The 10,251-nt window shown below is 55.6% G+C and overlaps 1 long non-coding RNA gene across 2 annotated transcripts; it reads right to left on the bottom strand.

The window, feature by feature from the left end:
* Nucleotides 1–1,597: 1,597 nt before the first annotated feature.
* On the bottom strand, nucleotides 1,598–10,251 carry LOC117203288 (uncharacterized). 2 transcript variants are annotated; one of them, XR_007470849.1, is made up of 3 exons: nucleotides 8,670–10,251; nucleotides 8,186–8,442; nucleotides 1,598–1,696 (listed from the first exon to the last, which is right to left on the bottom strand). It is a non-coding gene; the product is annotated as an uncharacterized LOC117203288 (long non-coding RNA). The 2 variants fall into 2 exon arrangements; XR_004485987.2 differs by lacking the exon at nucleotides 1,598–1,696 and having other exon boundaries at nucleotides 8,021–8,442.

The following is a 10,251-nucleotide window of genomic DNA, read 5'->3' on the forward strand; positions in this document are numbered from 1 at the left end:
TTTTGATGAAGTGTCTATTCAGATATTTCGCCTATCCTTTAATTGGCTGTCTTCTTATTGAGCTATATGTTGTGGGTACAAGTACTTTATCAGATATATTGATTGACAAAGAGTTTTCTTCCAGTCTGTGGTTTTTCATTTCATTTTCCTAATGGTGTCTCTTAAAGTACAAAAGATTTTAACTTTTAGATGAAGTCCAATTTATCAGTTCTTTTTCTTTCACAGTTGTATCTAAGAACTGTTTGCTTAGCCCAAGTTCACAAAGATTTTATCCTATGTTTTTTCCTAAAAATATTAAGCTCTTATACATATGTCTAGGATCTATTTTGAGTTAATTTTCGTGTAAGGTGTGAGTTCAGGGTCTAAAGTCATCTTCTGGCACATGGATATATAATTATTTCAGCACATTTGCTGAAACACCATTCTTTACTACCATACGCATATACATATCCTTATGCCAGTACTATACTGTCTTAAGTATTGTAACTTTATAATGAGTTTTGAAACCAGGGAGCATGAGTTCTCCAACTTTCTTCTTCTTCTTCAGAGATGTTTTGACTAGTTTGGGTTCTTTGCATTTCCATATAAATTTTAGGATTAGATTATTAATATCTGCAAAAAATGCCTGCTGGGATTTTGATAGGGATGGCACTGTATCTGTAATTCACTTTGAAGAGACTTGACATCTATCCAATATTGAGTATCCCAATCCATGAATGTGAAATGTGTTTCCATTTATTTAAATCTTCAGTTTCTCTCAGGGAAGTTTTATAGTTTTTGGTATATAAGACTTGTGCTTCTTTTTTTGTGTGTGTGGTACGCGGGCCTCTCACTGTTGTGGCCTCTTCCGTTGCAGAGCACAGGCTCCGGACGCACAGGCTCAGCGGCCATGGCTCACGGGCCTGCCTCACAGGTGGTGCTAACGTGAGGGGCTGAGCCACACCCCGGGGGCTCAAGGCCCAGGCCCTACATCAGCCCTGGTGCTGAGCCTTCAGGGGGAAAGCCAGAGGAGCAGGGATACGACTCAGGTGGGGGCCAAGCAGAGGATGGCCTCCCAGGCGGCCATCAGGCAGAGGCCAGAGCTGGGAGCAGCGCCCTTGGTGCCCCTCACTGACACCCGGCCCTGGGACCCTCCATGACTGCTGGGGGCCCAGGGCCCACCCAGAGCAAGGGCTCCCCAAGAACCGATTTCTCCCCCTTTCCGCAGTGATGGAGACCCCAGGGACCAACCCGGGAGCACCACACCTCAGAAGACCTACACTGGCCAGAGCAGGAGGTCAAAAGAGGCCAGGCCAACCCAGGACTCCCGCCACCTTTGTCTGAGCTTGAGATTTATGCAAACCACAAGTGAGGTCAGAGCGCCGGTGATCCTGAGCATTGCCTAGTCCAAAGAGCCCATTTTACAGATAAGCAAGCTGAGGCCAACCAGCTGAATGTGGAACCCCATGGTCCCGAATCAGGGGACCATTTCTGCTCAGCTGTTGTCTGAGGCCAAAGAGTTTTGACTTTGTGCTGGTTTTTCAGTCCCTTTCTTAGGCTGGCCTGTGACTGGATCCTCCTGGGTGTTTATTTCAAGGCACGCGTGAATAAGGAGTTTCTGACGGAGGTTCTAGGGAAAGGGGCTGTGAACGGGGTTTCTCTTGTCTCTCGTAGCCTGGATGAAACTGTGCGTGTCACGCCACTGACCTCTGCCAGCCTGGAGGGAAGGAAAACAAACATTTATTTACCTGCATTTATCTACCGTGAGGCTGACCTCAGACTGAGGGCTTCTACTCAGGGACAGCAAGGCTCAGAGGTCGGAATCTTCATCTCCTTTCCACAAGGCTGGGAAGAGCCCAAAGTCACACAGCCCCTCAGTGAAGGCCTAGGATTTGAACCTTGGCCCTTGGATGTCAGAACAGAGCTCCAGAAAACGAAGAGAGAAATCCGCAATGTTTCAATATGTCAAGTTGAAGGATAAGCCAGCAAGCAAACCCCAGATCGCATGCTATGGCCAACAGTTTTCCATGCGTCTGTACCTAAGTTTCATTTCTTAACCACGACAGTTCTGTGAAGGGGATGTTGCCGTCCCCAAGTGCTGACAAGGAAGCACATGTGCCGCGTGGGGTCACCTGGCTATAAGGACAGAGGCAGTAAGTGTTGGAGCCCGATGCCGCTGGCCACCCCTTCCTGCCCCCGCTCAGAGCCCTCTGGCCAGGGAGCAGGGTCAAGGGCGACGCCAGGGCTGGTGCTGCAGGTGCCTCCTGTCCTACGCTCAGGGAGACGGGGGCTCGGAGGGGAGGCCTGACTTGCCAAAGCTCACACCACTGGCACAGAGGCTCCCACCAGCCGGTCGGTCCAGGCTCAGCGTCTTCTCCTAGACCTCGCCCCCTCCCAACCCCACTCTAAACCTCTGTGCAGCCCTTCCAGATGGATGCAAGGTCGGCTCAGGGGGCCGGCTATGCAGAGAGGGCAGAGGGAGGGGGGCTACGATCACCCCGCAGATGCAGCCATTCGGTTACTTTCATCTTTTTGCAAACCCTGAAATAGCACCTTTTAATTGCTTAATTTTCTGCATTCGTTCATTTTCTTTGGACTAGCCTGGGACTCCCCAGACTGGCATATTAGAGAACGTCTTACTTTTTCATAATAATACTTGGCATTTATATAGTGTGTTTCATGTTCGAAGTACTTTACAGAGTTCACTAATTAACTGGAATACTAACTGCCGCCTTGGGCAGGTCGGACCAAGTTCTCAGGTTCCTAGTTGTGGGGATGGGATTCTTCCTGTGGCCCAACCCCCATTCCCTCTCTGGACCGCCATTTCCATCCGCAGCTGAGACCCTGGGCCATCGGTCATGGCTTGGCCCCTGTGTGCTGGGCCGTGCCCACGGCTGGGGTCAGGGAGCTGGGTCAGACAGGCTGCCCGCTCTGGGAGCCATCCGAGCGGTGAGCGGAACAGATCGTGCGCACACGACCCTTGTGCTGGAGTGGACGCCATCGGGGAGAGAAGTCGGGAGGCCAGAGGGGGCGTTGGATGGGAACAGGCACACAAGACGTGGGACCGGATGTGCCTCCTGGAGCAGAGCTCCTGGCAAGAGGAGGATTTGAGGAGTGGAGAGGGGCTCCCCAGGCGGGTGAGGCAGGGAGGGCATCCTAGGCAGAGGGAACAGCCAGTGCAAAGAGGCGGCATTGAGAAGCGGGTGTTCAGTGTTTCGACAAAGGAGGGAGAAGCAGGAGGGGCCGGAGGCCAGCGCCAGGCGGCAGCAGGCTGAAAGGCCAGCAGAGGACTGTGGAGTGGAGAGGAACTGGGGCAGAGGGACAGAAGGACAGACCCCAGGGTCATCTGGCAGGAGGTGAACAGGACTCGGTGGCCAGTTAGGTGGGAGTGGAGGGGCACGTGGCAGTGGGCAGCTGAGGTGCCCCGTCATTGAGGGAAGGCCCGGGAGGACGGCGCCTGCACACTTCCTGCCAGCAAGGCTGCAGGGAGATGTCTACTAAACTACTGCGAATGGATCTGCGGGTCTAGGGCTTGGAGGAGATTTGGAAAGAAGGTCTAGAAAGAGCAAGGCTTGGGCTCCAGGTGGCATGGAGACCTGGAAGTGTCTGGGCTCTCTGGGAACATCCGCATTTAAGGAGCGGTTGAGGAAGGGGGCTGAGGCGAGGAGGATAGAGTGGGGCAAGGTCGGGCCAAAGTCAGCTCAACAGAAGTTTCCACCGAAGCAGAAGGAGGAGGCTTTCAGGGCAGGAGCAGGGCGGCCAGGCCAGGAAAGGAGGCCTGGAAGGGCCAATTGCATTTGGTCACCGGGAGGCCAGAGACCAGTGAGAATGGTGTCAGAGGGCAGAGCGCATGGGCAAGGGAGGGTCAGCTGACATGTGCGATGGGTGTGCAGGGGAAGAGGTGGTTGGGCGGGAGAGCCAGTGGAGGAAAGGGCAGAAGGACGTTTCAAACATCACGCGTGGGCTTCCCTGGTGGCGCAGAGGTTGAGAGTCCGCCTGCCGATGCAGGGGACACGGGTTCGTGCCCCGGTCCGGGAAGATCCCACATGCCGCGGAGTGGCTGGGCCCGTGAGCCATGGCCGCTGAGCCTGCGCGTCCGGAGCCTGCGCTCTGCAACGGGAGAGGCCACAGCAGTGAGAGGCCCGCGTACCGCAAAAAAAGAAAACATCATGCGTGACCGAGTCCAGAGGAGAGTACAGAGATAAGCAGGAAAGAGGAAGGAGCTGGCTCCGTGTGCAGGGGAGGTGCGGAAGAGCCCGGGGGTCCGCTTTCCGCGCGCTGGGGACATTGGAGGCTGGGCGGGCGGGAGCAGAGGGGGCTCCCACCTGTGGATGCTGGTTGCCCCGGTGGAGGAGGACGGAAACTCTTCTGCGTGGCACAAGGACTAGCCTGGCACCGGAGGCCATGAGCCTGTCCTGGACCTGCCCAGTCCTCTTCCTGTAGAGCCAGTGGGAGCCTGGGGCCGTCAGGGTGGAGGGCTGGTTTGTTGCTACAGAAGCTTGTCGTCAACATCCCAGGGACCAGCCGTGCCCTCGGAGGGCTCCGGCGTTCTTCCTCCTTCCTCCAGTGGGGCGGGGACAATGGCCCAGCTAGCGCTCTCTGCCCTCCCCGAGGTTCCCCTGAGGACGGGGCTCAGCTGTTTTGCTCACTCCATCCCAGCCCGGACCAGCGCCTGGGCTGCTCTCTCAGTAGTCGTGGAGGGAAGCTGACTCAGCTCTGCCCAGTCCACCCTTGGTGTGGGAGCTCTGCCCAGTCGACCCTTGGCGTGGGCCGAGCAGCAGGGCTCAGGCAGCCCGTCCACATTCCAGTTCCCAACTCTCCACCCACCCTCCAGCAAGAGGCTGGAGATTAGGCTTGAAACCCGAGTTGTGGGCCTGGAGTGGGGCAGGGCCTCAGATCCCACTTCCCACCGGCCAGATGCACTCACAGCTGGGTGCACCCCAACCTGAAGCCAGCCAGATCGGGCCTCAGTCCGAGGAGACTGGGAGACAGCGGAGAAACCGAAGAAGGGCTGGAGAGCAGGGCGGGTCCTCAAGCCGGAGGCTGGATGCAGTGCAGCTCCGTCCTGGCCGGGGGCACCGGCAGCGCCAGCCCCTCCGCCTTGTGACCAGGGCACCAGGGGACATCCAGGATGTGGAAAGACACGGAATACAGAGGAGGGAGCAGTGGGGAAGGAGAGGAAAGGCGCCCGGAGGAAAAGGGGCCAAAGCAGGGCAGCTGTCCCGCATCCCCGTCTGATTGTCCCGGACGGGACGACAACAAAGTAGGGCAGGAGAGGAGGTGCTGACTCCCACGGGCCCGGCTCTGCCAGGTCTGCGGCGACTGGGGGACGTTGCCGACCCGGAGGGAGGGAGGAGCGCGAGGTTCCCCATCTCCTCTCAGGGCTCTGACCAAGGGGGTGCTCAGGGCCCAGGCCCGGCAGCCTCCTGGGCTCACGAGTCCCCAGGGCTGGGAAGGAGAGGAAAGTTAATTGAACAGCTAATAGGTAACGGGCCCTGGACCAAATAATAATAATTAACTTTGACTGAGCACCGTGCTGGGCGCTCCTCTTAGCCCTCCACATGAATTATCTCATTTAAGGTTCACTGCGGCCCTATGAGAGGGGTGCCACTGGGGTTGCACCCACTTTACAGGTGGGGAAACTGAGGCAGGAGTCTGAGGCCACAGCACCAGGACTGAAACGAGTGCTGCACTTTGGATGCTGCTGTCTACCTGTACAGGCAGGACGCCAAGGCTCAGGACACCCAGAGGATGTGGGTGTGTGTGTGTGAGGGCATGTGTCCAGAACCCAGTCATGGGCTTCCTCACAGGCAAATGAGCACTTTGGACTAGAAGTGAGTGTTCCAACCTTTTAACCACAAACTCTTACTCAATGGAAATCTTATATGGGATCCCCAAGTTATAAGACAGAACAGCAAGGAGTGTTTCCACGTGTGGGTCAGAGCTGACTGGCCTTCTTCTTTGCCCCCCTGGACAAGCCCAGACATCTGGGAAGGGATGTAGAGACACGAAGGGCCCCTCACGCTGTCAGCCTTTGCCTTGAAGACCCCTGCTATCGCTGAGAAATTTCTAACCTCCACGACTAAGAGTTACCATCTTTGAACATAACGCACGCTTGCAAATCAGAAAGGCAAAGAGCTGCAGTATAGGGCTTCCCTGGTGGCGCAGTGGTTGAGAGTCTGCCTGCCGATGCAGGGGACACGGGTTTGTGCCCCGGTCCAGGAGGATCCCACATGCCGCGGAGTGGCTGGGCCCGTGAGCCATGGCCGCTGAGCCTGCGCGTCCGGAGCCTGTGCTCCGCAAAGGGAGAGGCCGCAGCAGGGAGAGGCCGCAGCTGTGATAGGCCCGCGTACCACCAAAAAAAGAAAAAAAAAAAAAAGAGCCACAGTATAGAGCTGTATGTGAGCAATTCACAGCCACACGAACTAGATAGGAACAGCCCCAGCACAAAGAGTTAACTTTATTTTCAGTATAAAGACACGCAAATTAATCATGAGATAGTGATTGTGTTACTTATCATTTTGCAGCCTCTCCCTGAAATGTAAATTGAAACCAAAGCCACTTTATAGAAAAAACCAGCACCAGCATATTTGACAAATATTAACCCAGCAATTCTCTCCATGAAGGCCCCAGGGCCCAGCTCCCACCCTCTCTGCTGCAGGAGGCTTCAAGGGTGGCCTGGCAGTTTTGAGTGGCTTCAGGATGGAGGAGCCCCAAGGAACCCAACGGCATAGCTGTGCTGTGCGTAGTTTTCATTCATCCATGATATTTATGCATATAAATTCAACCTACGTACGCTGGGCACAGCCTGTGTTGGACAATCACAATTTGGGGGCCGGGGCGGGAGCAGCTGTGCCCACGGGTGCAGAAGTGTGTCCCTATTGTAACAGTATAGACGAGCTGGGGCGCTTGGGGTGCACACACACACCCCACCCCCGCCGCTCTTCCTCTTCTGCTCCAGGCTCTGCTCCCCACGCTCCCCAGGGTCCAAGGTGATCAGGAAACAGCTGGGAGAAGAGCCGGCCAGGCCAAGGACCTGCCCACGTTCCCAGAGCAACACGCAATCAGCTTGGGATGACAGCTGGCTTCCCCAGATGCGCCTGGGGACACACCTCCCTCCAGTCACCCTTCACTTCCTTCTTCAGGGGCCTGGCCCCGTTCAGTGAGGTGATTCTCATTTGCATGGAAAGGAATTTTGAGGCAGTGGCTCAGTGCAATAACCTAAATGGGTTTGTTAAATCATAATCCTTGAGTTTCACCACTGGGAAGTCCCCTAACCTTATGCAATCCACACTAATGTGACTTAAACTGGTGGCCGGCCTGCAACAGGGACATCACTACATTTAAGGCAGCCCCTTCCACTTCTCAATGGATCTTATTAGAAACTTTTTCTTGAATGTTCCCCTTATTATTTTACACCCATACATCCTTAGGGTAGCTCTGACCAACATTTATCCTTTTCCTTGGAACATTTCAAGTGCTAGAAAAACAGGACTCACATGGGCCAACCCAAACTGACATCACTTCCACATGCTCCTCACGTGCCCCACTCCCCACGCGTGCAGGACCAGCATCCCCCTCTGTCCCTTCCATCAGGCGTGATCAGGCCCTTTGCTCCAGCCCCCCAGCCCTGCTGGGCTCTTGGCTCGCCCGCTGTTCCATAAGAACGCTTCCAGTCTCCCTTTTATGACTAGAAACACTGATTTTGGTTGGTAGAGTTTGCCAACAGGTCCATTAAGCTGACCTCCCGCTGTGAGACTTTTGCTGGTAGAGAAAGTTGGTGTCGCGTGGGAAGGAGCACGTGGCTGGCTCCCCAGGGCCCGGCTGTACCGCCCACTGGCCGTGAGATCTCAGAGGCGGAACAGGGGCGCCTGCCAAGAAAACGCTTCTCGCCAGGTCGTGTCTCCTGGTGGGAGGCTGCATCTTCCCAGAGGTGCAGCCTCTTCTAATTCACACGAAGGCGGCTGACCTGGGGAAGTCAGGTCACCTCTGAGCCTCTTATCCGTAAAACGACGCTATGAGTGATGGCACCTGGCAGGTGGCCAGAAATATTTAAGTGAATGAATGAATGGATGAATAAATGGATGGATGAATGAACGATACCCATCTCACTGAGCGGCTGTGAAGACTCAGTGAGATCACGCAGGTGCTTACACCGCACCTGGCTCCCAGTAGGAAATCAAAACACGGTTCCCCCTCCCTTCACCTCCTTCTCTAGGTCCAAAGAAGAAAACCCTTCTTCACGCGCCGACAGCCTGCTTTCCAGGTCTTGCCTGCATTGCCTTCTCTTCCCACACGTGCTCTGCGCCAGGACCGACCTAGCTGTCCGTCTGGTCCGAGGCTGCAGGGGCGGCAGCTGGGAGTGTGGGCTGATCCGTGGCCCTGATGTTCGGTGTCTGGCTGGTGGCCCTGGCTGTGGGCACTGCCACACCCACCCTCTCCAGCCGTGGAGGCCATTAGAGGCTGTTGAAAGAGGAGGAAAGTTAGTCAATCTCCCCGCCATCCAGCAGCCGTAGCAGCTCTGTTACATCACAGCCCACACACCCGGCTGCCTGTCACCCACTCAAACGCGCTGGAGGACGCCCCGGCCCGGCCCCGGCCAGTGATCCGTCATGACTGTAGCTCCCTACCGCCTCCCCACACAGCTGCGGGCCCCGCCTTGCCCGGGTGCCATCAGCTCCTTTTCTCACCGAGATCACTGCGGCGAGAGTGGCGTGAGTAGCCTCTCTGCCTCCTGAGGTGAGGCGGACCAGAGCGCTCGCGCAGGGCTCCGTGGCGTCCGGGGCTCCCTCCCAACTGGCCGCTGTGACCAGCCACCAGAGACCCAGGGGACAGCTGCAGAGGATCGTTGGTTTAAATTATGCAAATGGCTCGGGTGGGGCTGGGGTGTCAGCGGGAGTCGGCTCCACCGCTCGCCTGCCGTGACTCGCATTTCTAGAACCTCAAGCCTCAGTTTCATCAGCTGTGAAGTGGGGATGGTAGCAGCACCGACTCTGCACCCTGCTTTAAGTTAAAGGAGACGATGCTTGATGCAGAACCAGGACGTGATCGTAAACGGCTTCCATCAATTGCCATAACGACGCTTGACTCTTCCTTCCCTTTACTGTGGGTCAAATGGCCAAACGCAAACGCTCAGGCGAGGTCACGCACGTGGAAGACCTCGGCGTATGTGAAACACGCATGTGCACAAGGGGAGGGTGAGTCCTACTGGGCAACGCTGGCCCCAGTGCGTGGGGCTTTCTGTGGTGCTTCCTCCCTCAGGTAAACCTTAGTGTGTCAAGGGTCAGTCTCCATGAGTCCACCGGCACAGCCTGACATTTGTGAAAGCTACCATGGTCTGTTTTCCCTTGTCTCTGTCTCCATCTCTGGGGGCCTCATCTGCCGTGTGGGTGTTCCCAGAGCTCGCCCGAGTCCAAGGCACCATCCCACATTCTGCAAAAGTAAACACCGCTCAGCCTTGCTGGTTCCCTGAATGGGTTCTGGGTGAATCAGCCGGACAGCTTACACAGCCTGTTAAGTAATCAGCCTCTCTCCCGGGGGTTCCCCTCTTTCCAGGAAGTGGCCTGTAGAAAGTCTGCTGTCTTGGGATGTGCTGCCCCAGCCCAGTCACTGCCCAGATTGCTCAAATGGTCAAGCCGGTGAGCAGTGCAAACAAAGGCCGGGCTGCCGAGGTGGATGCTTCCAGTGAAAGGAGCGCAGGGCCCGGTGCAGGTAAAATCCAGGCTCCTGAAACGGCCCCTGGCAGTTCTCACCTTGGGCCCATGTTCTCCAAGGGCCAATTCTCTTTATTTGATTTCTATTTGACTATCAAACTGCTGGCTCTGGGGAAAGACAGACATGGTCTCCACACCTATGAGGTGGAGTCATTTCCAGAATGAAACACTGGCTTCCTGTGGTTAAGGGCTTCTGTACCTTGAAGGCAGCACAAGACTTAGGGTCTAGGAGGGTAAAATTCATGGCTAAGTCTATTGAGGTGCAGCTGACAAAATTGTAATATATTTAAAGTATACAACATAACGATTTTTAAAAAATTAAATTTTGATGAAGTTTATTTATTTCTTTCTTTTTCTTTCTTTTTTTTTTTTTGCGGTATGCGGGCCTCTCACTGTTGTGGCCTCTCCTGTTGCGGAGCACAGGCTCCGGACACGCAGGCTCAGCAGCCATGGCTCACGGACCCAGCCGCTCCGCGGCATGTGGGATCTTCCCGGACCGGGGCACGAACCCGCGTCCCCTGCATCGGCAGGTGGACTCTCAACCACTGCGCCACCAGGG

This window comes from Orcinus orca, chromosome 13, assembly GCF_937001465.1.
Source record: "Orcinus orca chromosome 13, mOrcOrc1.1, whole genome shotgun sequence".
Lineage (NCBI taxonomy): Eukaryota > Metazoa > Chordata > Mammalia > Artiodactyla > Delphinidae > Orcinus > Orcinus orca.